The sequence below is a fragment of the Pseudophryne corroboree genome, chromosome 5 (assembly GCF_028390025.1).
Source record: "Pseudophryne corroboree isolate aPseCor3 chromosome 5, aPseCor3.hap2, whole genome shotgun sequence".
Taxonomy (NCBI): Eukaryota; Metazoa; Chordata; class Amphibia; order Anura; family Myobatrachidae; genus Pseudophryne; species Pseudophryne corroboree.
Window position 1 is genome coordinate 761748779 of NC_086448.1, and position 24724 is coordinate 761773502.

Consider the following 24724-nt stretch of genomic DNA (forward strand, 5'->3'; position numbering starts at 1 on the left):
AAGAGTTACAGGATCTGAGGATTATCACTGGTAGAAAGAGTTACAGGATCTGAGGATTGTCACTGGTAGAAAGAGTTACAGGATCTGAGGATTGTCACTGGTAGAAAGAGTTACAGGATCTGAGGATTGTCACTGGTAGAAAGAGTTACAGGATCTGAGGATTGCCACTGGTAGAAAGAGTTAAAGGATCTGAGGATTGTCACTGGTAGAAAGAATTACAGGATCTGGGGATTGTCACTGGTAGAAAGAGTTACAGGAGCTGAGGATTGTCACTGGTAGAAAGAGTTACAGGAGCTGAGGATTGTCACTGCTAGAAAGAGTTACAGGATCTGAGGATTGCCACTGGTAGAAAGAGTTACAAGATCTGAGGATTGTCACTGGTAGAAAGAGTTACAGGAGCTGAGGATTGCCACTGGTAGAAAGAGTTACAGGAGCTGAGCATTGGCACTGGTAGAAAGAGTTACAGGAGCTGAGCATTGTCACTGGTAGAAAGAGTTACAGGACCTGAGGATTGTCACTGGTAGAAAGAGTTACAGGATCTGAGGATTGCCACTGGTAGAAAGAGATACAGGATCTGAGGATTGTCACTGGTAGAAACAGTTACAGGATCTGAGGATTGTCACTGGTAGAAAGAGTTACAGGATCTGAGGATTGTCACTGGTAGAAAGAGTTACAGGATCTGAGGATTGTCACTGGTAGAAAGAGTTACAGGAGCTGAGGATTGTCACTGGTAGAAAGAGTTACAGGACCTGAGGATTGTCACTGGTAGAAAGAGTTACAGGATCTGAGGATTGTCACTGGTAGAAAGAGTTACAGGAGCTGAGGATTGTCACTGGTAGAAAGAGTTACAGGATCTGAGGATTGCCACTGGTAGAAAGAGTTACAGGATCTGAGGATTGTCACTGGTAGAAAGAGTTACAGGATCTGAGGATTGCCACTGGTAGAAAGAGTTAAAGGAGCTGAGGATTGTCACTGGTAGAAAGAGTTACAGGATCTGAGGATTGCCACTGGTAGAATGAGTTACAGGATCTATGGATTGCCACTGGTAGAAAGAGTTACAGGATCTGAGGATTGTCACTGGTAGAAAGAGTTACAGGATCTGAGGATTGTCACTGGTAGAAAGAGTTACAGGAGCTGAGGATTGTCACTGGTAGAAAGAGTTACAGGATCTGAGGATTGTCACTGGTAGAAAGAGTTATAGGATCTGAGGATTGTCACTGGTAGAAAGAGTTACAGGAGCTGAGGATTGTCACTGGTAGAAAGAGTTACAAGAGCTGAGGATTGTCACTGGTAGAAAGAGTTACAGGACCTGAGGATTGTCACTGGTAGAAAGAGTTACAGGATCTGAGGATTGCCACTGGTAGAAAGAGATACAGGATCTGAGGATTGTCACTGGTAGAAAGAGTTACAGGATCTGAGGATTGTCACTGGTAGAAAGAGTTACAGGAGCTGAGGATTGTCACTGGTAGAAAGAGTTACAGGAGCTGAGGATTGTCACTGGTAGAAAGAGTTACAGGACCTGAGGATTGTCACTGGTAGAAAGAGTTACAGGATCTGAGGATTGCCGCTGGTAGAAAGAGATACAGGATCTGAGGATTGTCACTGGTAGAAAGAGTTACAGGAGCTGAGGATTGTCACTGGTAGACAGAGTTACAGGATCTGAGGATTGTCACTGGTAGAAAGAGTTACAGGATCTGAGGATTGCCACTGGTAGAAAGAGATACAGGATCTGAGGATTGTCACTGGTAGAAACAGTTACAGGATCTGAGGATTGTCACTGGTAGAAAGAGTTACAGGATCTGAGGATTGTCACTGGTAGAAAGAGTTACAGGATCTGAGGATTGCCACTGGTAGAAAGAGTTACAGGATCTGAGGATTGTCACTGGTAGAAAGAGTTACAGGATCTGAGGATTGTCACTGGTAGAAAGAGTTACAGGAGCTGAGGATTGTCACTGGTAGAAAGAGTTACAGGATCTGAGGATTGTCACTGCTAGAAAGAGTTACAGGATCTGAGGATTGCCACTGGTAGAAAGAGTTACAAGATCTGAGGATTGTCACTGGTAGAAAGAGTTACAGGAGCTGAGGATTGCCACTGGTAGAAAGAGTTACAGGAGCTGAGCATTGGCACTGGTAGAAAGAGTTACAGGAGCTGAGCATTGTCACTGGTAGAAAGAGTTACAGGACCTGAGGATTGTCACTGGTAGAAAGAGTTACAGGATCTGAGGATTGTCACTGGTAGAAAGAGTTACAGGAGCTGAGCATTGCCACTGGTAGAAAGAGTTACAGGAGCTGAGCATTGCCACTGGTAGAAAGAGTTACAGAAGCTGAGGATTGCCACTGGTAGAAAGTGTTACAGGATCTTAGGATTGTCACTGGTAGAAAGAGTTACAGGAGCTGAGCATTGCCACTGGTAGAAAGAGTTACAGGAGCTGAGGATTGCCACTGGTAGAAAGAGATACAGGATCTGAGGATTGTCACTGGTAGAAAGAGTTACAGGAGCTGAGCATTGCCACTGGTAGAAAGAGTTACAGGAGCTGAGCATTGCCACTGGTAGAAAGAGTTACAGGAGCTGAGCATTGCCACTGGTAGAAAGAGTTACAGGAGCTGAGGATTGCCACTGGTAGAAAGAGTTACAGGATCTGAGGATTGCCACTGGTAGAAAGAGTTACAGGATCTGAGGATTGTCACTGGTAGAAAGAGTTACAGGATCTGAGGATTGCCACTGGTAGAAAGAGTTACAGGAGCTGAGGATTGTCACTGGTAGAAAGAGTTACAGGATCTGAGGATTGCCATTGGTAGAATGAGTTACAGGATCTGAGGATTGCCACTGGTAGAAAGAGATACAGGATCTGAGGATTGTCACTGGTAGAAAGAGTTACAGGAGCTGAGGATTGTCACTGGTAGAAAGAGTTACAGGATCTGAGGATTGTCACTGGTAGAAAGAGTTACAGGATCTGAGGATTGCCACTGGTAGAAAGAGATACAGGATCTGAGGATTGTCACTGGTAGAAAGAGTTACAGGAGCTGAGGATTGTCACTGGTAGAAACAGTTACAGGATCTGAGGATTGTCACTGGTAGAAAGAGTTACAGGATCTGAGGATTGTCACTGGTAGAAAGAGTTACAGGATCTGAGGATTGCCACTGGTAGAAAGAGTTACAGGATCTGAGGATTGTCACTGGTAGAAAGAGTTACAGGATCTGGGGATTGTCACTGGTAGAAAGAGTTACAGGAGCTGAGGATTGTCACTGGTAGAAAGAGTTACAGGAGCTGAGGATTGTCACTGCTAGAAAGAGTTACAGGATCTGAGGATTGCCACTGGTAGAAAGAGTTACAAGATCTGAGGATTGTCACTGGTAGAAAGAGTTACAGGAGCTGAGGATTGCCACTGGTAGAAAGAGTTACAGGAGCTGAGCATTGGCACTGGTAGAAAGAGTTACAGGAGCTGAGCATTGTCACTGGTAGAAAGAGTTACAGGACCTGAGGATTGTCACTGGTAGAAAGAGTTACAGGATCTGAGGATTGTCACTGGTAGAAAGAGTTACAGGAGCTGAGCATTGCCACTGGTAGAAAGAGTTACAGGAGCTGAGGATTGCCACTGGTAGAAAGTGTTACAGGATCTGAGGATTGTCACTGGTAGAAAGAGTTACAGGAGCTGAGGATTGCCACTGGTAGAAAGAGATACAGGATCTGAGGATTGTCACTGGTAGAAAGAGTTACAGGAGCTGAGCATTGCCACTGGTAGAAAGAGTTACAGGAGCTGAGCATTGCCACTGGTAGAAAGAGTTACAGGAGCTGAGCATTGCCACTGGTAGAAAGAGTTACAGGAGCTGAGGATTGCCACTGGTAGAAAGAGTTACAGGATCTGAGGATTGCCACTGGTAGAAAGAGTTACAGGATCTGAGGATTGTCACTGGTAGAAAGAGTTACAGGATCTGAGGATTGCCACTGGTAGAAAGAGTTACAGGAGCTGAGGATTGTCACTGGTAGAAAGAGTTACAGGATCTGAGGATTGCCACTGGTAGAATGAGTTACAGGATCTGAGGATTGCCACTGGTAGAAAGAGTTACAGGATCTGAGGATTGTCACTGGTAGAAAGAGTTACAGGATCTGAGGATTGTCACTGGTAGAAAGAGTTAAGGTGTGTACACACGGTAAGATATTTTCTTCCGATTCTGACTATATAGTCAGAATCGGAAGAAAATATAGTGCAGATCGCAAGGTGACAGTCACCTTGCGATCCCGATCCGATGCCGATGCGCGGCCCCGCGCGGTCGGCATCGGAAGAAAAAATAGGCTGTGCAGGCAAGTCAATCCTGACTATCTCTATAGAAGAGATAGTCAGGATTGAAATCGCACATAGCCAGCATCGCAAGCACAGTTATTATGTGCTTGCGATGCTGGCTAAGTGCCGACCCGGCCCCCTGTCGCACGGTGAGAATCGGATAAGTCCGAATCTCACCGTGTGTATGCACCCTTACAGGAGCTGAGGATTGTCACTGGTAGAAAGAGTTACAGGATCTGAGGAATGTCACTGGTAGAAAGAGTTACAGGAGCTGAGGATTGTCACTGGTAGAAAGAGTTACAGGAGCTGAGGATTGTCACTGGTAGAAAGAGTTACAGGACCTGAGGATTGTCACTGGTAGAAAGAGTTACAGGATCTGAGGATTGCCACTGGTAGAAAGAGATACAGGATCTGAGGATTGTCACTGGTAGAAAGAGTTACAGGATCTGAGGATTGTCACTGGTAGAAAGAGTTACAGGACCTGAGGATTGTCACTGGTAGAAAGAGTTACAGGAGCTGAGGATTGTCACTGGTAGAAAGAGTTACAGGACCTGAGGATTGTCACTGGTAGAAAGAGTTACAGGATCTGAGGATTGCCACTGGTAGAAAGAGATACAGGATCTGAGGATTGTCACTGGTAGAAAGAGTTACAGGAGCTGAGGATTGTCACTGGTAGAAAGAGTTACAGGATCTGAGGATTGTCACTGGTAGAAAGAGTTACAGGATCTGAGGATTGCCACTGGTAGAAAGAGATACAGGATTTGAGGATTGTCACTGGTAGAAAGAGTTACAGGAGCTGAGGATTGTCACTGGTAGAAAGAGTTACAGGATCTGAGGATTGTCACTGGTAGAAAGAGTTACAGGATCTGAGGATTGTCACTGGTAGAAAGAGTTACAGGATCTGAGGATTGTCACTGGTAGAAAGAGTTACAGGATCTGAGGATTGCCACTGGTATAAAGAGTTACAGGAGCTGAGGATTGCCACTGGTAGAAAGAGTTACAGGAGCTGAGGATTGCCACTGGTAGAAAGAGTTACAGGAGCTGAGGATTGCCACTGGTAGAAAGAGTTACAGGAGCTGAGGATTGCCACTGGTAGAAAGAGTTACAGGATCTGAGGATTGTCACTGGTAGAAAGAGTTACAGGATCTGAGGATTGTCACTGGTAGAAAGAGTTACAGGATCTGAGGATTGTCACTGGTAGAAAGAGTTACAGGATCTGAGGATTGTCACTGGTAGAAAGAGTTACAGGATCTGAGGATTGCCACTGGTAGAAAGAGTTAAAGGATCTGAGGATTGTCACTGGTAGAAAGAATTACAGGATCTGGGGATTGTCACTGGTAGAAAGAGTTACAGGAGCTGAGGATTGTCACTGGTAGAAAGAGTTACAGGAGCTGAGGATTGTCACTGCTAGAAAGAGTTACAGGATCTGAGGATTGCCACTGGTAGAAAGAGTTACAAGATCTGAGGATTGTCACTGGTAGAAAGAGTTACAGGAGCTGAGGATTGCCACTGGTAGAAAGAGTTACAGGAGCTGAGCATTGGCACTGGTAGAAAGAGTTACAGGAGCTGAGCATTGTCACTGGTAGAAAGAGTTACAGGACCTGAGGATTGTCACTGGTAGAAAGAGTTACAGGATCTGAGGATTGTCATTGGTAGAAAGAGTTACAGGAGCTGAGCATTGCCACTGGTAGAAAGAGTTACAGGAGCTGAGGATTGCCACTGGTAGAAAGTGTTACAGGATCTGAGGATTGTCACTGGTAGAAAGAGTTACAGGAGCTGAGCATTGCCACTGGTAGAAAGAGTTACAGGAGCTGAGGATTGCCACTGGTAGAAAGAGATACAGGATCTGAGGATTGTCACTGGTAGAAAGAGTTACAGGAGCTGAGCATTGCCACTGGTAGAAAGAGTTACAGGAGCTGAGCATTGCCACTGGTAGAAAGAGTTACAGGAGCTGAGCATTGCCACTGGTAGAAAGAGTTACAGGAGCTGAGGATTGTCACTGGTAGAAAGAGTTACAGGATCTGAGGATTGTCACTGGTAGAAAGAGTTACAGGAGCTGAGGATTGTCACTGGTAGAAAGAGTTACAGGATCTGAGCATTGCCACTGGTAGAAAGAGTTACAGGATCTGAGCATTGGCACTGGTAGAAAGAGTTACAGCAGCTGAGGATTGCCACTGGTAGAAAGAGTTACAGGAGCTGAGGATTGTCACTGGTAGAAAGAGTTACAGGAGCTGAGCATTGCCACTGGTAGAAAGAGTTACAGGAGCTGAGGATTGTCACTTGTAGAAAGAGTTACAGGATCTGAGGATTGTCACTGGTAGAAAGAGTTACAGGATCTGAGGATTGTCACTGGTAGAAAGAGTTACAGGATCTGAGGATTGCCACTGGTAGAAAGAGTTACAGGATCTGAGGATTGCCACTGGTAGAAAGAGTTACAGGAGCTGAGGATTGTCACTGGTAGAAAGAGTTACAGGATCTGAGGATTGTCACTGGTAAAAAGAGTTACAGGATCTGAGGATTGTCACTGGTAGAAAGAGTTACAGGATCTGCGGATTGTCACTGGTAGAAAGAGTTACAGGAGCTGAGGATTGTCACTGGTAGAAAGAGTTACAGGAGCTGAGGATTGCCACTGGTAGAAAGAGTTACAGGAGCTGAGGATTGTCACTGGTAGAAAGAGTTACAGGATCTGAGGATTGCCACTGGTAGAAAGAGTTACAGGATCTGAGGATTGCCACTGGTAGAAAGAGTTACAGGATCTGAGGATTGTCACTGGTAGAAAGAGTTACAGGATCTGAGGATGTCACTGGTAGAAAGAGTTACAGGAGCTGAGGATTGCCACTGGTAGAAAGAGTTACAGGAGCTGAGGATTGTCACTGGTAGAAAGAGTTACAGGATCTGAGGATTGTCACTGGTAGAAAGAGTTACAGGATCTGAGGATTGTCACTGGTAGAAAGAGTTACAGGATCTGAGGATTGTCACGGGTAGAAAGAGTTACAGGATCTGAGGATTTGCCACGGGTAGAAAGAGTTACAGGATCTGAGGATTGCCACTGGTAGAAAGAGTTACAGGATCTGAGGATTGTCACTGGTAGAAAGAGTTACAGGATCTGAGGATTGTCACTGGTAGAAAGAGTTACAGGAGCTGAGGATTGCCACTGGTAGAAAGAGTTACAGGAGCTGAGGATTGCCACTGGTAGAACGAGTTACAGGAGCTGAGGATTGCCACTGGTAGAAAGAGTTACAGGAACTGAGCATTGGCACTGGTAGAAAGAGTTACAGGAGCTGGGCATTGTCACTGGTAGAAAGAGTTACAGGACCTGAGGATTGTCACTGGTAGATAGAGTTACAGGAGCTGAGGATTGTCACTGGTAGAAAGAGTTACAGGATCTGAGGATTGCCACTGGTAGAAAGAGTTACAGGACCTGAGGATTGTCACTGGTAGAAAGAGTTACAGGACCTGAGGATTGTCACTGGTAGAAAGAGTTACAGGAGCTGAGGATTGCCACTGGTAGAAAGAGTTACAGGACCTGAGGATTGTCACTTGTAGAAAGAGTTACAGGACCTGAGGATTGTCACTGGTAGAAAGAGTTACAGGACCTGAGGATTGTCACTGGTAGAAAGAGATATAGGAGCTGAGCATTGCCACTGGTAGAAAGAGTTACAGGAGCTGAGGATTGCCACTGGTAGAAAGAGTTACAGGAGCTGAGCATTGCCACTGGTAGAAAGAGTAACAGGAGCTGAGGATTGCCACTGGTAGAAAGAGTTACAGGACCTGAGGATTGTCACTGGTAGAAAGAGTTACAGGATCTGAGGATTGTCACTGGTAGATAGAGTTACAGGATCTGAGGATTGTCACTGGTAGAAAGAGTTACAGGATCTGAGGATTGCCACTGGTAGAAAGAGTTACAGGAGCTGAGGATTGTCACTGGTAGAAAGAGTTACAGGATCTGAGGATTGTCACTGGTAGAAAGAGTTACAGGATCTGAGCATTGCCACTGGTAGAAAGAGTTACAGGAGCTGAGGATTGCCACTGGTAGAAAGAGATACAGGATCTGAGGATTGTCACTGGTAGAAAGAGTTACAGGAGCTGAGCATTGCCACTGGTAGAAAGAGTTACAGGAGCTGAGCATTGCCACTGGTAGAAAGAGTTACAGGAGCTGAGGATTGCCACTGGTAGAAAGAGTTACAGGATCTGAGGATTGTCACTGGTAGAAAGAGTTACAGGATCTGAGGATTGCCACTGGTAGAAAGAGTTACAGGATCTGAGGATTGTCACTGGTAGAAAGAGTTACAGGATCTGAGGATTGTCACTGGTAGAAAGAGTTACAGGAGCTGAGCATTGCCACTGGTAGAAAGAGTTACAGGAGCTGAGCATTGCCACTGGTAGAAAGAGTTACAGGAGCTGAGCATTGCCACTGGTAGAAAGAGTTACAGGAGCTGAGGATTGCCACTGGTAGAAAGAGTTACAGGATCTGAGGATTGCCACTGGTAGAAAGAGTTACAGGATCTGAGGATTGTCACTGGTAGAAAGAGTTACAGGATCTGAGGATTGCAACTGGTAGAAAGAGTTACAGGAGCTGAGGATTGTCACTGGTAGAAAGAGTTACAGGATCTGAGGATTGCCACTGGTAGAATGAGTTACAGGATCTGAGGATTGCCACTGGTAGAAAGAGTTACAGGATCTGAGGATTGTCACTGGTAGAAAGAGTTACAGGATCTGAGGATTGTCACTGGTAGAAAGAGTTACAGGAGCTGAGGATTGTCACTGGTAGAAAGAGTTACAGGATCTGAGGAATGTCACTGGTAGAAAGAGTTACAGGAGCTGAGGATTGTCACTGGTAGAAAGAGTTACAGGAGCTGAGGATTGTCACTGGTAGAAAGAGTTACAGGACCTGAGGATTGTCACTGGTAGAAAGAGTTACAGGATCTGAGGATTGCCACTGGTAGAAAGAGATACAGGATCTGAGGATTGTCACTGGTAGAAAGAGTTACAGGATCTGAGGATTGTCACTGGTAGAAAGAGTTACAGGACCTGAGGATTGTCACTGGTAGAAAGAGTTACAGGAGCTGAGGATTGTCACTGGTAGAAAGAGTTACAGGACCTGAGGATTGTCACTGGTAGAAAGAGTTACAGGATCTGAGGATTGCCACTGGTAGAAAGAGATACAGGATCTGAGGATTGTCACTGGTAGAAAGAGTTACAGGAGCTGAGGATTGTCACTGGTAGAAAGAGTTACAGGATCTGAGGATTGTCACTGGTAGAAAGAGTTACAGGATCTGAGGATTGCCACTGGTAGAAAGAGATACAGGATTTGAGGATTGTCACTGGTAGAAAGAGTTACAGGAGCTGAGGATTGTCACTGGTAGAAAGAGTTACAGGATCTGAGGATTGTCACTGGTAGAAAGAGTTACAGGATCTGAGGATTGTCACTGGTAGAAAGAGTTACAGGATCTGAGGATTGTCACTGGTAGAAAGAGTTACAGGATCTGAGGATTGCCACTGGTATAAAGAGTTACAGGAGCTGAGGATTGCCACTGGTATAAAGAGTTACAGGAGCTGAGGATTGTCACTGCTAGAAAGAGTTACAGGAGCTGAGCATTGTCACTGGTAGAAAGAGTTACAGGACCTGAGGATTGTCACTGGTAGAAAGAGTTACAGGATCTGAGGATTGTCATTGGTAGAAAGAGTTACAGGAGCTGAGCATTGCCACTGGTAGAAAGAGTTACAGGAGCTGAGGATTGCCACTGGTAGAAAGTGTTACAGGATCTGAGGATTGTCACTGGTAGAAAGAGTTACAGGAGCTGAGCATTGCCACTGGTAGAAAGAGTTACAGGAGCTGAGGATTGCCACTGGTAGAAAGAGATACAGGATCTGAGGATTGTCACTGGTAGAAAGAGTTACAGGAGCTGAGCATTGCCACTGGTAGAAAGAGTTACAGGAGCTGAGCATTGCCACTGGTAGAAAGAGTTACAGGAGCTGAGCATTGCCACTGGTAGAAAGAGTTACAGGAGCTGAGGATTGTCACTGGTAGAAAGAGTTACAGGATCTGAGGATTGTCACTGGTAGAAAGAGTTACAGGAGCTGAGGATTGTCACTGGTAGAAAGAGTTACAGGATCTGAGCATTGCCACTGGTAGAAAGAGTTACAGGATCTGAGCATTGGCACTGGTAGAAAGAGTTACAGCAGCTGAGGATTGCCACTGGTAGAAAGAGTTACAGGAGCTGAGGATTGTCACTGGTAGAAAGAGTTACAGGAGCTGAGCATTGCCACTGGTAGAAAGAGTTACAGGAGCTGAGGATTGTCACTTGTAGAAAGAGTTACAGGATCTGAGGATTGTCACTGGTAGAAAGAGTTACAGGATCTGAGGATTGTCACTGGTAGAAAGAGTTACAGGATCTGAGGATTGCCACTGGTAGAAAGAGTTACAGGATCTGAGGATTGCCACTGGTAGAAAGAGTTACAGGAGCTGAGGATTGTCACTGGTAGAAAGAGTTACAGGATCTGAGGATTGTCACTGGTAAAAAGAGTTACAGGATCTGAGGATTGTCACTGGTAGAAAGAGTTACAGGATCTGCGGATTGTCACTGGTAGAAAGAGTTACAGGAGCTGAGGATTGTCACTGGTAGAAAGAGTTACAGGAGCTGAGGATTGCCACTGGTAGAAAGAGTTACAGGAGCTGAGGATTGTCACTGGTAGAAAGAGTTACAGGATCTGAGGATTGCCACTGGTAGAAAGAGTTACAGGATCTGAGGATTGCCACTGGTAGAAAGAGTTACAGGATCTGAGGATTGTCACTGGTAGAAAGAGTTACAGGATCTGAGGATGTCACTGGTAGAAAGAGTTACAGGAGCTGAGGATTGCCACTGGTAGAAAGAGTTACAGGAGCTGAGGATTGTCACTGGTAGAAAGAGTTACAGGATCTGAGGATTGTCACTGGTAGAAAGAGTTACAGGATCTGAGGATTGTCACTGGTAGAAAGAGTTACAGGATCTGAGGATTGTCACGGGTAGAAAGAGTTACAGGATCTGAGGATTTGCCACGGGTAGAAAGAGTTACAGGATCTGAGGATTGCCACTGGTAGAAAGAGTTACAGGATCTGAGGATTGTCACTGGTAGAAAGAGTTACAGGATCTGAGGATTGTCACTGGTAGAAAGAGTTACAGGAGCTGAGGATTGCCACTGGTAGAAAGAGTTACAGGAGCTGAGGATTGCCACTGGTAGAACGAGTTACAGGAGCTGAGGATTGCCACTGGTAGAAAGAGTTACAGGAACTGAGCATTGGCACTGGTAGAAAGAGTTACAGGAGCTGGGCATTGTCACTGGTAGAAAGAGTTACAGGACCTGAGGATTGTCACTGGTAGATAGAGTTACAGGAGCTGAGGATTGTCACTGGTAGAAAGAGTTACAGGATCTGAGGATTGCCACTGGTAGAAAGAGTTACAGGACCTGAGGATTGTCACTGGTAGAAAGAGTTACAGGACCTGAGGATTGTCACTGGTAGAAAGAGTTACAGGAGCTGAGGATTGCCACTGGTAGAAAGAGTTACAGGACCTGAGGATTGTCACTTGTAGAAAGAGTTACAGGACCTGAGGATTGTCACTGGTAGAAAGAGTTACAGGACCTGAGGATTGTCACTGGTAGAAAGAGATATAGGAGCTGAGCATTGCCACTGGTAGAAAGAGTTACAGGAGCTGAGGATTGCCACTGGTAGAAAGAGTTACAGGAGCTGAGCATTGCCACTGGTAGAAAGAGTAACAGGAGCTGAGGATTGCCACTGGTAGAAAGAGTTACAGGACCTGAGGATTGTCACTGGTAGAAAGAGTTACAGGATCTGAGGATTGTCACTGGTAGATAGAGTTACAGGATCTGAGGATTGTCACTGGTAGAAAGAGTTACAGGATCTGAGGATTGCCACTGGTAGAAAGAGTTACAGGAGCTGAGGATTGTCACTGGTAGAAAGAGTTACAGGATCTGAGGATTGTCACTGGTAGAAAGAGTTACAGGATCTGAGCATTGCCACTGGTAGAAAGAGTTACAGGAGCTGAGGATTGCCACTGGTAGAAAGAGATACAGGATCTGAGGATTGTCACTGGTAGAAAGAGTTACAGGAGCTGAGCATTGCCACTGGTAGAAAGAGTTACAGGAGCTGAGCATTGCCACTGGTAGAAAGAGTTACAGGAGCTGAGGATTGCCACTGGTAGAAAGAGTTACAGGATCTGAGGATTGTCACTGGTAGAAAGAGTTACAGGATCTGAGGATTGCCACTGGTAGAAAGAGTTACAGGATCTGAGGATTGTCACTGGTAGAAAGAGTTACAGGATCTGAGGATTGTCACTGGTAGAAAGAGTTACAGGAGCTGAGCATTGCCACTGGTAGAAAGAGTTACAGGAGCTGAGCATTGCCACTGGTAGAAAGAGTTACAGGAGCTGAGCATTGCCACTGGTAGAAAGAGTTACAGGAGCTGAGGATTGCCACTGGTAGAAAGAGTTACAGGATCTGAGGATTGCCACTGGTAGAAAGAGTTACAGGATCTGAGGATTGTCACTGGTAGAAAGAGTTACAGGATCTGAGGATTGCAACTGGTAGAAAGAGTTACAGGAGCTGAGGATTGTCACTGGTAGAAAGAGTTACAGGATCTGAGGATTGCCACTGGTAGAATGAGTTACAGGATCTGAGGATTGCCACTGGTAGAAAGAGTTACAGGATCTGAGGATTGTCACTGGTAGAAAGAGTTACAGGATCTGAGGATTGTCACTGGTAGAAAGAGTAACAGGAGCTGAGGATTGTCACTGGTAGAAAGAGTTACAGGATCTGAGGAATGTCACTGGTAGAAAGAGTTACAGGAGCTGAGGATTGTCACTGGTAGAAAGAGTTACAGGAGCTGAGGATTGTCACTGGTAGAAAGAGTTACAGGACCTGAGGATTGTCACTGGTAGAAAGAGTTACAGGATCTGAGGATTGCCACTGGTAGAAAGAGATACAGGATCTGAGGATTGTCACTGGTAGAAAGAGTTACAGGATCTGAGGATTGTCACTGGTAGAAAGAGTTACAGGACCTGAGGATTGTCACTGGTAGAAAGAGTTACAGGAGCTGAGGATTGTCACTGGTAGAAAGAGTTACAGGACCTGAGGATTGTCACTGGTAGAAAGAGTTACAGGATCTGAGGATTGCCACTGGTAGAAAGAGATACAGGATCTGAGGATTGTCACTGGTAGAAAGAGTTACAGGAGCTGAGGATTGTCACTGGTAGAAAGAGTTACAGGATCTGAGGATTGTCACTGGTAGAAAGAGTTACAGGATCTGAGGATTGCCACTGGTAGAAAGAGATACAGGATTTGAGGATTGTCACTGGTAGAAAGAGTTACAGGAGCTGAGGATTGTCACTGGTAGAAAGAGTTACAGGATCTGAGGATTGTCACTGGTAGAAAGAGTTACAGGATCTGAGGATTGTCACTGGTAGAAAGAGTTACAGGATCTGAGGATTGTCACTGGTAGAAAGAGTTACAGGATCTGAGGATTGCCACTGGTATAAAGAGTTACAGGAGCTGAGGATTGCCACTGGTAGAAAGAGTTACAGGATCTGAGGATTGCCACTGGTAGAAAGAGTTACAGGATCTGAGGATTGCCACTGGTAGAAAGAGTTACAGGAGCTGAGGATTGCCACTGGTAGAAAGAGTTACAGGATCTGAGGATTGTCACTGGTAGAAAGAGTTACAGGATCTGAGGATTGTCACTGGTAGAAAGAGTTACAGGATCTGAGGATTGCCACTGGTAGAAAGAGTTACAGGATCTGAGGATTGTCACTGGTAGAAAGAGTTACAGGATCTGAGGATTGTCACTGGTAGAAAGAGTTACAGGATCTGAGGATTGCCACTGGTAGAAAGAGTTACAGGATCTGAGGATTGTCACTGGTAGAAAGAGTTACAGGATCTGAGGATTGTCACTGGTAGAAAGAGTTACAGGAGCTGAGGATTGCCACTGGTAGAAAGAGTTACAGGACCTGAGGATTGTCACTGGTAGAAAGAGTTACAGGATCTGAGGATTGCCACTGGTAGAAAGAGATACAGGATCTGAGGATTGTCACTGGTAGAAAGATTTACAGGAGCTGAGGATTGTCACTGGTAGAAAGAGTTACAGGAGCTGAGGATTGTCACTGGTAGAAAGAGTTACAGGACCTGAGGATTATCACTGGTAGAAAGAGTTACAGGATCTGAGGATTGTCACTGGTAGAAAGAGTTACAGAAGCTGAGGATTGTCACTGGTAGAAAGAGTTACAGGATCTGAGGATTGTCACTGGTAGAAAGAGTTATAGGATCTGAGGATTGTCACTGGTAGAAAGAGTTACAGGAGCTGAGGATTGTCACTGGTAGAAAGAGTTACAGGATCTGAGGATTGTCACTGGTAGAAAGAGTTACAGGACCTGAGGATTGTCACTGGTAGAAAGAGTTACAGGATCTGAGGATTGCCACTGGTAGAAAGAGATACAGGATCTGAGGATTGTCACTGGTAGAAAGAGTTACAGGATCTGAGGATTGTCACTGGTAGAAAGAGTTACAGGAGCTGAGGATTGTCACTGGTAGAAAGAGTTACAGGAGCTGAGGATTGTCACTGGTAGAAAGAGTTACAGGACCTGAGGATTGTCACTGGTAGAAAGAGATACAGGATCTGAGGATTGCCACTGGTAGAAAGAGATACAGGATCTGAGGATTGTCACTGGTAGAAAGAGTTACAGGACCTGAGGATTGTCACTGGTAGAAAGAGTTACAGGATCTGAGGATTGCCACTGGTAGAAAGAGATACAGGATCTGAGGATTGTCACTGGTAGAAAGAGTTACAGGAGCTGAGGATTGTCACTGGTAGAAACAGTTACAGGATCTGAGGATTGTCACTGGTAGAAAGAGTTACAGGATCTGAGGATTGTCACTGGTAGAAAGAGTTACAGGATCTGAGGATTGCCACTGGTAGAAAGAGTTAAAGGATCTGAGGATTGTCACTGGTAGAAAGAGTTACAGGATCTGGGGATTGTCACTGGTAGAAAGAGTTACAGGAGCTGAGGATTGTCACTGGTAGAAAGAGTTACAGGAGCTGAGGATTGTCACTGCTAGAAAGAGTTACAGGATCTGAGGATTGCCACTGGTAGAAAGAGTTACAAGATCTGAGGATTGTCACTGGTAGAAAGAGTTACAGGAGCTGAGGATTGCCACTGGTAGAAAGAGTTACAGGAGCTGAGCATTGGCACTGGTAGAAAGAGTTACAGGAGCTGAGCATTGTCACTGGTAGAAAGAGTTACAGGACCTGAGGATTGTCACTGGTAGAAAGAGTTACAGGATCTGAGGATTGTCACTGGTAGAAAGAGTTACAGGAGCTGAGGATTGCCACTGGTAGAAAGAGTTACAGGAGCTGAGGATTGCCACTGGTAGAAAGAGTTACAGGATCTGAGGATTGCCACTGGTAGAAAGAGTTACAGGAGCTGAGGATTGCCACTGGTAGAAAGAGTTACAGGATCTGAGGAATGTCACTGGTAGAAAGAGTTACAGGAGCTGAGCATTGCCACTGGTAGAAAGAGTTACAGGAGCTGAGGATTGCCACTGGTAGAAAGAGTTACAGGAGCTGAGGATTGCCACTGGTAGAAAGAGTTACAGGATCTGAGGATTGCCACTGGTAGAAAGAGTTACAGGAGCTGAGGATTGTCACTGGTAGAAAGAGTTACAGGATCTGAGGATTGCCACTGGTAGAAAGAGTTACAGGAGCTGAGGATTGTCACTGGTAGAAAGAGTTACAGGATCTGAGGATTGTCACTGGTAGAATGAGTTACAGGATCTGAGGATTGCCACTGGTAGAAAGAGATACAGGAGCTGAGGATTGTCACTGGTAGAAAGAGTTACAGGATCTGAGGATTGCCACTGGTAGAATGAGTTACAGGATCTGAGGATTGCCACTGGTAGAAAGAGATACAGGATCTGAGGATTGCCATTGGTAGAAAGAGTTACAGGAGCTGAGGATTGTCACTGGTAGAAAGAGTTACAGGATCTGAGGATTGTCACTGGTAGAAAGAGTTACAGGATCTGAGGATTGCCACTGGTAGAAAGAGATACAGGATCTGAGGATTGTCACTGGTAGAAAGAGTTACAGGAGCTGAGGATTGTCACTGGTAGAAAGAGTTACAGGATCTGAGGATTGTCACTGGTAGAAAGAGTTACAGGATCTGAGGATTGTCACTGGTAGAAAGAGTTACAGGATCTGAGGATTGTCACTGGTAGAAAGAGTTACAGGAGCTGAGGATTGTCACTGGTAGAAAGAGTTACAGGATCTGAGGATTGTCACTGGTAGAAAGAGTTACAGGATCTGAGGATTGTCACTGGTAGAAAGAGTTACAGGATCTGAGGATTGCCACTGGTAGAAAGAGTTACAGGAGCTGAGGATTGCCACTGGTAGAAAGAGTTACAGGATCTGAGGATTGTCACTGGTAGAAAGAGTTACAGGATCTGAGGATTGCCACTGGTAGAAAGAGTTACAGGATCTGAGGATTGTCACTGGTAGAAAGAGTTACAGGATCTGAGGATTGTCACTGGTAGAAAGAGTTACAGGATCTGAGGATTGCCACTGGTAGAAAGAGTTACAGGATCTGAGGATTGTCACTGGTAGAAAGAGTTACAGGATCTGAGGATTGTCACTGGTAGAAAGAGTTACAGGAGCTGAGGATTGCCACTGGTAGAAAGAGTTACAGGACCTGAGGATTGTCACTGGTAGAAAGAGTTACAGGATCTGAGGATTGCCAATGGTAGAAAGAGATACAGGATCTGAGGATTGTCACTGGTAGAAAGATTTACAGGAGCTGAGGATTGTAACTGGTAGAAAGAGTTACAGGAGCTGAGGATTGTCACTGGTAGAAAGAGTTACAGGACCTGAGGATTGTCACTGGTAGAAAGAGTTACAGGATCTGAGGATTGTCACTGGTAGAAAGAGTTACAGGAGCTGAGGATTGTCACTGGTAGAAAGAGTTACAGGATCTGAGGATTGTCACTGGTAGAAAGAGTTATAGGATCTGAGGATTGTCACTGGTAGAAAGAGTTACAGGAGCTGAGGATTGTCACTGGTAGAAAGAGTTACAGGAGCTGAGGATTGTCACTGGTAGAAAGAGTTACAGGACCTGAGGATTGTCACTGGTAGAAAGAGTTACAGGATCTGAGGATTGCCACTGGTAGAAAGAGATACAGGATCTGAGGATTGTCACTGGTAGAAAGAGCTACAGGATCTGAGGATTGTCACTGGTAGAAAGAGTTACAGGAGCTGAGGATTGTCACTGGTAGAAAGAGTTACAGGAGCTGAGGATTGTCACTGGTAGAAAGAGTTACAGGACCTGAGGATTGTCACTGGTAGAAAGAGATACAGGATCTGAGGATTGCCACTGGTAGAAAGAGATACAGGATCTGAGGATTGTCACTGGTAGAAAGAGTTACAGGATCTGAGGATTGTCACTGGTAGAAAGAGTTACAGGATCTGAGGATTGCCACTGGTAGAAAGAGATACAGGATCTGAGGATTGTCACTGGTAGAAAGAGTTACAGGAGCTGAGGATTGTCACTGGTAGAAACAGTTACAGGATCTGAGGATTGTCACTTGTAGAAAGAGTTACAGGATCTGAGGATTGTCACTGGTAGAAAGAGTTACAGGATCTGAGGATTGCCACTGGTAGAAAGAGTTAAAGGATCTGAGGATTGTCACTGGTAGAAAGAGTTACAGGATCTGGGGATTGTCACTGGTAGAAAGAGTTACAGGAGCTGAGGATTGTCACTGGTAGAAAGAGTTACAGGAGCTGAGGATTGTCACTGCTAGAAAGAGTTACAGGATCTGAGGATTGCCACTGGTAGAAAGAGTTACAAGATCTGAGGATTGTCACTGGTAGAAAGAGTTACAGGAGCTGAGGATTGCCACTGGTAGAAAGAGTTACAGGAGCTGAGCATTGGCACTGGTAGAAAGAGTTACAGGAGCTGAGCATTGTCCCTGGTAGAAAGAGTTACAGGACCTGAGGATTGTCACTGGTAGAAAGAGTTACAGGATCTGAGGATTGTCACTGGTAGAAAGAGTTACAGGAGCTGAGCATTGCCACTGGTAGAAAGAGTTACAGGAGCTGAGGATTGCCACTGGTAGAAAGAGTTACAGGATCTGAGGATTGCCACTGGTAGAAAGAGTTACAGGATCTGAGGATTGTCACTGGTAGAAAGAGTTACAGGATCTGAGGATTGCCACTGGTAGAAAGAGTTACAGGAGCTGAGGATTGTCACTGGTAGAAAGAGTTACAGGATCTGAGGATTGCCACTGGTAGAATGAGTTACAGGATCTGAGGATTGCCACTGGTAGAAAGAGATACAGGATCTGAGGATTGTCACTGGTAGAAAGAGTTACAGGAGCTGAGGATTGTCACTGGTAGAAAGAGTTACAGGATCTGAGGATTGTCACTGGTAGAAAGAGTTACAGGATCTGAGGATTGCCACTGGTAGAAAGAGATACAGGATCTGAGGATTGTCACTGGTAGAAAGAGTTACAGGAGCTGAGGATTGTCACTGGTAGAAACAGTTACAGGATCTGAGGATTGTCACTGGTAGAAAGAGTTACAGGATCTGAGGATTGTCACTGGTAGAAAGAGTTACAGGATCTGAGGATTGCCACTGGTAGAAAGAGTTACAGGATCTGAGGATTGTCACTGGTAGAAAGAGTTACAGGATCTGGGGATTGTCACTGGTAGAAAGAGTTACAGGAGCTGAGGATTGTCACTGGTAGAAAGAGTTACAGGAGCTGAGGATTGTCACTGCTAGAAAGAGTTACAGGATCTGAGGATTGCCACTGGTAGAAAGAGTTACAAGATCTGAGGATTGTCACTGGTAGAAAGAGTTACAGGAGTTGAGGATTGCCACTGGTAGAAAGAGTTACAGGAGCTGAGCATTGGCACTGGTAGAAAGAGTTACAGGAGCTGAGCATTGTCACTGGTAGAAAGAGTTACAGGACCTGAGGATTGTCACTGGTAGAAAGAGTTACAGGATCTGAGGATTGTCACTGGTAGAAAGAGTTACAGGAGCTGAGCATTGCCACTGGTAGAAAGAGTTACAGGAGCTGAGGATTGCCACTGGTAGAAAGTGTTACAGGATCTGAGGATTGTCACTGGTAGAAAGAGTTACAGGATCTGAGGATTGTCACTGGTAGAAAGAGTTACAGGAGCTGAGGATTGTCACTGGTAGAAAGAGTTACAGGATCTGAGGATTGTCACTGGTAGAAAGAGTTACAGGAGCTGAGGATTGCCACTGGTAGAAAGAGTTACAGGACCTGAGGATTGTCACTGGTAGAAAGAGTTACAGGATCTGAGGATTGCCAATGGTAGAAAGAGATACAGGATCTGAGGATTGTCACTGGTAGAAAGATTTACAGGAGCTGAGGATTGTAACTGGTAGAAAGAGTTACAGGAGCTGAGGATTGTCACTGGTAGAAAGAGTTACAGGACCTGAGGATTGTCACTGGTAGAAAGAGTTACAGGATCTGAGGATTGTCACTGGTAGAAAGAGTTACAGGAGCTGAGGATTGTCACTGGTAGAAAGAGTTACAGGATCTGAGGATTGTCACTGGTAGAAAGAGTTATAGGATCTGAGGATTGTCACTGGTAGAAAGAGTTACAGGAGCTGAGGATTGTCACTGGTAGAAAGAGTTACAGGAGCTGAGGATTGTCACTGGTAGAAAGAGTTACAGGACCTGAGGATTGTCACTGGTAGAAAGAGTTACAGGATCTGAGGATTGCCACTGGTAGAAAGAGATACAGGATCTGAGGATTGTCACTGGTAGAAAGAGCTACAGGATCTGAGGATTGTCACTGGTAGAAAGAGTTACAGGAGCTGAGGATTGTCACTGGTAGAAAGAGTTACAGGAGCTGAGGATTGTCACTGGTAGAAAGAGTTACAGGACCTGAGGATTGTCACTGGTAGAAAGAGATACAGGATCTGAGGATTGCCACTGGTAGAAAGAGATACAGGATCTGAGGATTGTCACTGGTAGAAAGAGTTACAGGATCTGAGGATTGTCACTGGTAGAAAGAGTTACAGGATCTGAGGATTGCCACTGGTAGAAAGAGATACAGGATCTGAGGATTGTCACTGGTAGAAAGAGTTACAGGAGCTGAGGATTGTCACTGGTAGAAACAGTTACAGGATCTGAGGATTGTCACTTGTAGAAAGAGTTACAGGATCTGAGGATTGTCACTGGTAGAAAGAGTTACAGGATCTGAGGATTGCCACTGGTAGAAAGAGTTAAAGGATCTGAGGATTGTCACTGGTAGAAAGAGTTACAGGATCTGGGGATTGTCACTGGTAGAAAGAGTTACAGGAGCTGAGGATTGTCACTGGTAGAAAGAGTTACAGGAGCTGAGGATTGTCACTGCTAGAAAGAGTTACAGGATCTGAGGATTGCCACTGGTAGAAAGAGTTACAAGATCTGAGGATTGTCACTGGTAGAAAGAGTTACAGGAGCTGAGGATTGCCACTGGTAGAAAGAGTTACAGGAGCTGAGCATTGGCACTGGTAGAAAGAGTTACAGGAGCTGAGCATTGTCCCTGGTAGAAAGAGTTACAGGACCTGAGGATTGTCACTGGTAGAAAGAGTTACAGGATCTGAGGATTGTCACTGGTAGAAAGAGTTACAGGAGCTGAGCATTGCCACTGGTAGAAAGAGTTACAGGAGCTGAGGATTGTCACTGGTAGAAAGAGTTACAGGATCTGAGGATTGCCACTGGTAGAAAGAGTTACAGGATCTGAGGATTGTCACTGGTAGAAAGAGTTACAGGATCTGAGGATTGCCACTGGTAGAAAGAGTTACAGGAGCTGAGGATTGTCACTGGTAGAAAGAGTTACAGGATCTGAGGATTGCCACTGGTAGAATGAGTTACAGGATCTGAGGATTGCCACTGGTAGAAAGAGATACAGGATCTGAGGATTGTCACTGGTAGAAAGAGTTACAGGAGCTGAGGATTGTCACTGGTAGAAAGAGTTACAGGATCTGAGGATTGTCACTGGTAGAAAGAGTTACAGGATCTGAGGATTGCCACTGGTAGAAAGAGTTACAGGAGCTGAGGATTGTCACTGGTAGAAACAGTTACAGGATCTGAGGATTGTCACTGGTAGAAAGAGTTACAGGATCTGAGGATTGTCACTGGTAGAAAGAGTTACAGGATCTGAGGATTGCCACTGGTAGAAAGAGTTACAGGATCTGAGGATTGTCACTGGTAGAAAGAGTTACAGGATCTGGGGATTGTCACTGGTAGAAAGAGTTACAGGAGCTGAGGATTGTCACTGGTAGAAAGAGTTACAGGAGCTGAGGATTGTCACTGCTAGAAAGAGTTACAGGATCTGAGGATTGCCACTGGTAGAAAGAGTTACAAGATCTGAGGATTGTCACTGGTAGAAAGAGTTACAGGAGTTGAGGATTGCCACTGGTAGAAAGAGTTACAGGAGCTGAGCATTGGCACTGGTAGAAAGAGTTACAGGAGCTGAGCATTGTCACTGGTAGAAAGAGTTACAGGACCTGAGGATTGTCACTGGTAGAAAGAGTTACAGGATCTGAGGATTGTCACTGGTAGAAAGAGTTACAGGAGCTGAGCATTGCCACTGGTAGAAAGAGTTACAGGAGCTGAGGATTGCCACTGGTAGAAAGTGTTACAGGATCTGAGGATTGTCACTGGTAGAAAGAGTTACAGAAGCTGAGCATTGCCACTGGTAGAAAGAGTTACAGGAGCTGAGGATTGCCACTGGTAGAAAGAGATACAGGATCTGAGGATTGTCACTGGTAGAAAGAGTTACAGGAGCTGAGCATTGCCACTGGTAGAAAGAGTTACAGGAGCTGAGCATTGCCACTGGTAGAAAGAGTTACAGGAGCTGAGCATTGCCACTGGTAGAAAGAGTTACAGGAGCTGAGGATTGCCACTGGTAGAAAGAGTTACAGGATCTGAGGATTGCCACTGGTAGAAAGAGTTACAGGATCTGAGGATTGTCACTGGTAGAAAGAGTTACAGGATCTGAGGATTGCCACTGGTAGAAAGAGTTACAGGAGCTGAGGATTGTCACTGGTAGAAAGAGTTACAGGATCTGAGGATTGCCACTGGTAGAATGAGTTAGAGGATCTGAGGATTGCCACTGGTAGAAAGAGTTACAGGATCTGAGGATTGTCACTGGTAGAAAGAGTTACAGGATCTGAGGATTGTCACTGGTAGAAAGAGTTACAGGAGCTGAGGATTGTCACTGGTAGAAAGAGTTACAGGATCTGAGGATTGTCACTGGTAGAAAGAGTTACAGGACCTGAGGATTGTCACTGGTAGAAAGAGTTACAGGAGCTGAGGATTGTCACTGGTAGAAAGAGTTACTGGACCTGAGGATTGTCACTGGTAGAAAGAGTTACAGGATCTGAGGATTGCCACTGGTAGAAAGAGATACAGGATCTGAGGATTGTCACTGGTAGAAAGAGTTACAGGAGCTGAGGATTGTCACTGGTAGAAAGAGTTACAGGATCTGAGGATTGTCACTGGTAGAAAGAGTTACAGGATCTGAGGATTGCCACTGGTAGAAAGAGATACAGGATTTGAGGATTGTCACTGGTAGAAAGAGTTACAGGAGCTGAGGATTGTCACTGGTAGAAAGAGTTACAGGATCTGAGGATTGTCACTGGTAGAAAGAGTTACAGGATCTGAGGATTGTCACTGGTAGAAAGAGTTACAGGATCTGAGGATTGTCACTGGTAGAAAGAGTTACAGGATCTGAGGATTGCCACTGGTATAAAGAGTTACAGGAGCTGAGGATTGCCACTGGTAGAAAGAGTTACAGGAGCTGAGGATTGCCACTGGTAGAAAGAGTTACAGGAGCTGAGGATTGCCACTGGTAGAAAGAGTTACAGGAGCTGAGGATTGCCACTGGTAGAAAGAGTTACAGGATCTGAGGATTGTCACTGGTAGAAAGAGTTACAGGATCTGAGGATTGTCACTGGTAGAAAGAGTTACAGGATCTGAGGATTGTCACTGGTAGAAAGAGTTACAGGATCTGAGGATTGCCACTGGTAGAAAGAGTTACAGGATCTGAGGATTGTCACTGGTAGAAAGAGTTACAGGATCTGAGGATTGTCACTGGTAGAAAGAGTTACAGGAGCTGAGACTTGCCACTGGTAGAAAGAGTTACAGGACCTGAGGATTGTCACTGGTAGAAAGAGTTACAGGATCTGAGGATTGCCACTGGTAGAAAGAGATACAGGATCTGAGGATTGTCACTGGTAGAAAGATTTACAGGAGCTGAGGATTGTCACTGGTAGAAAGAGTTACAGGAGCTGAGGATTGTCACTGGTAGAAAGAGTTACAGGACCTGAGGATTGTCACTGGTAGAAAGAGTTACAGGATCTGAGGATTGTCACTGGTAGAAAGAGTTACAGAAGCTGAGGATTGTCACTGGTAGAAAGAGTTACAGGATCTGAGGATTGTCACTGGTAGAAAGAGTTATAGGATCTGAGGATTGTCACTGGTAGAAAGAGTTACAGGAGCTGAGGATTGTCACTGGTAGAAAGAGTTACAGGAGCTGAGGATTGTCACTGGTAGAAAGAGTTACAGGACCTGAGGATTGTCACTGGTAGAAAGAGTTACAGGATCTGAGGATTGCCACTGGTAGAAAGAGATACAGGATCTGAGGATTGTCACTGGTAGAAAGAGTTACAGGATCTGAGGATTGTCACTGGTAGAAAGAGTTACAGGAGCTGAGGATTGTCACTGGTAGAAAGAGTTACAGGAGCTGAGGATTGTCACTGGTAGAAAGAGTTACCGGACCTGAGGATTGTCACTGGTAGAAAGAGTTACAGGAGCTGAGGATTGTCACTGGTAGAAAGAGATACAGGATCTGAGGATTGTCACTGGTAGAAAGATTTACAGGAGCTGAGGATTGTAACTGGTAGAAAGAGTTACAGGAGCTGAGGATTGTCACTGGTAGAAAGAGTTACAGGACCTGAGGATTGTCACTGGTAGAAAGAGTTACAGGATCTGAGGATTGTCACTGGTAGAAAGAGTTACAGGAGCTGAGGATTGTCACTGGTAGAAAGAGTTACAGGATCTGAGGATTGTCACTGGTAGAAAGAGTTATAGGATCTGAGGATTGTCACTGGTAGAAAGAGTTACAGGAGCTGAGGATTGTCACTGGTAGAAAGAGTTACAGGAGCTGAGGATTGTCACTGGTAGAAAGAGTTACAGGACCTGAGGATTGTCACTGGTAGAAAGAGTTACAGGATCTGAGGATTGCCACTGGTAGAAAGAGATACAGGATCTGAGGATTGTCACTGGTAGAAAGAGCTACAGGATCTGAGGATTGTCACTGGTAGAAAGAGTTACAGGAGCTGAGGATTGTCACTGGTAGAAAGAGTTACAGGAGCTGAGGATT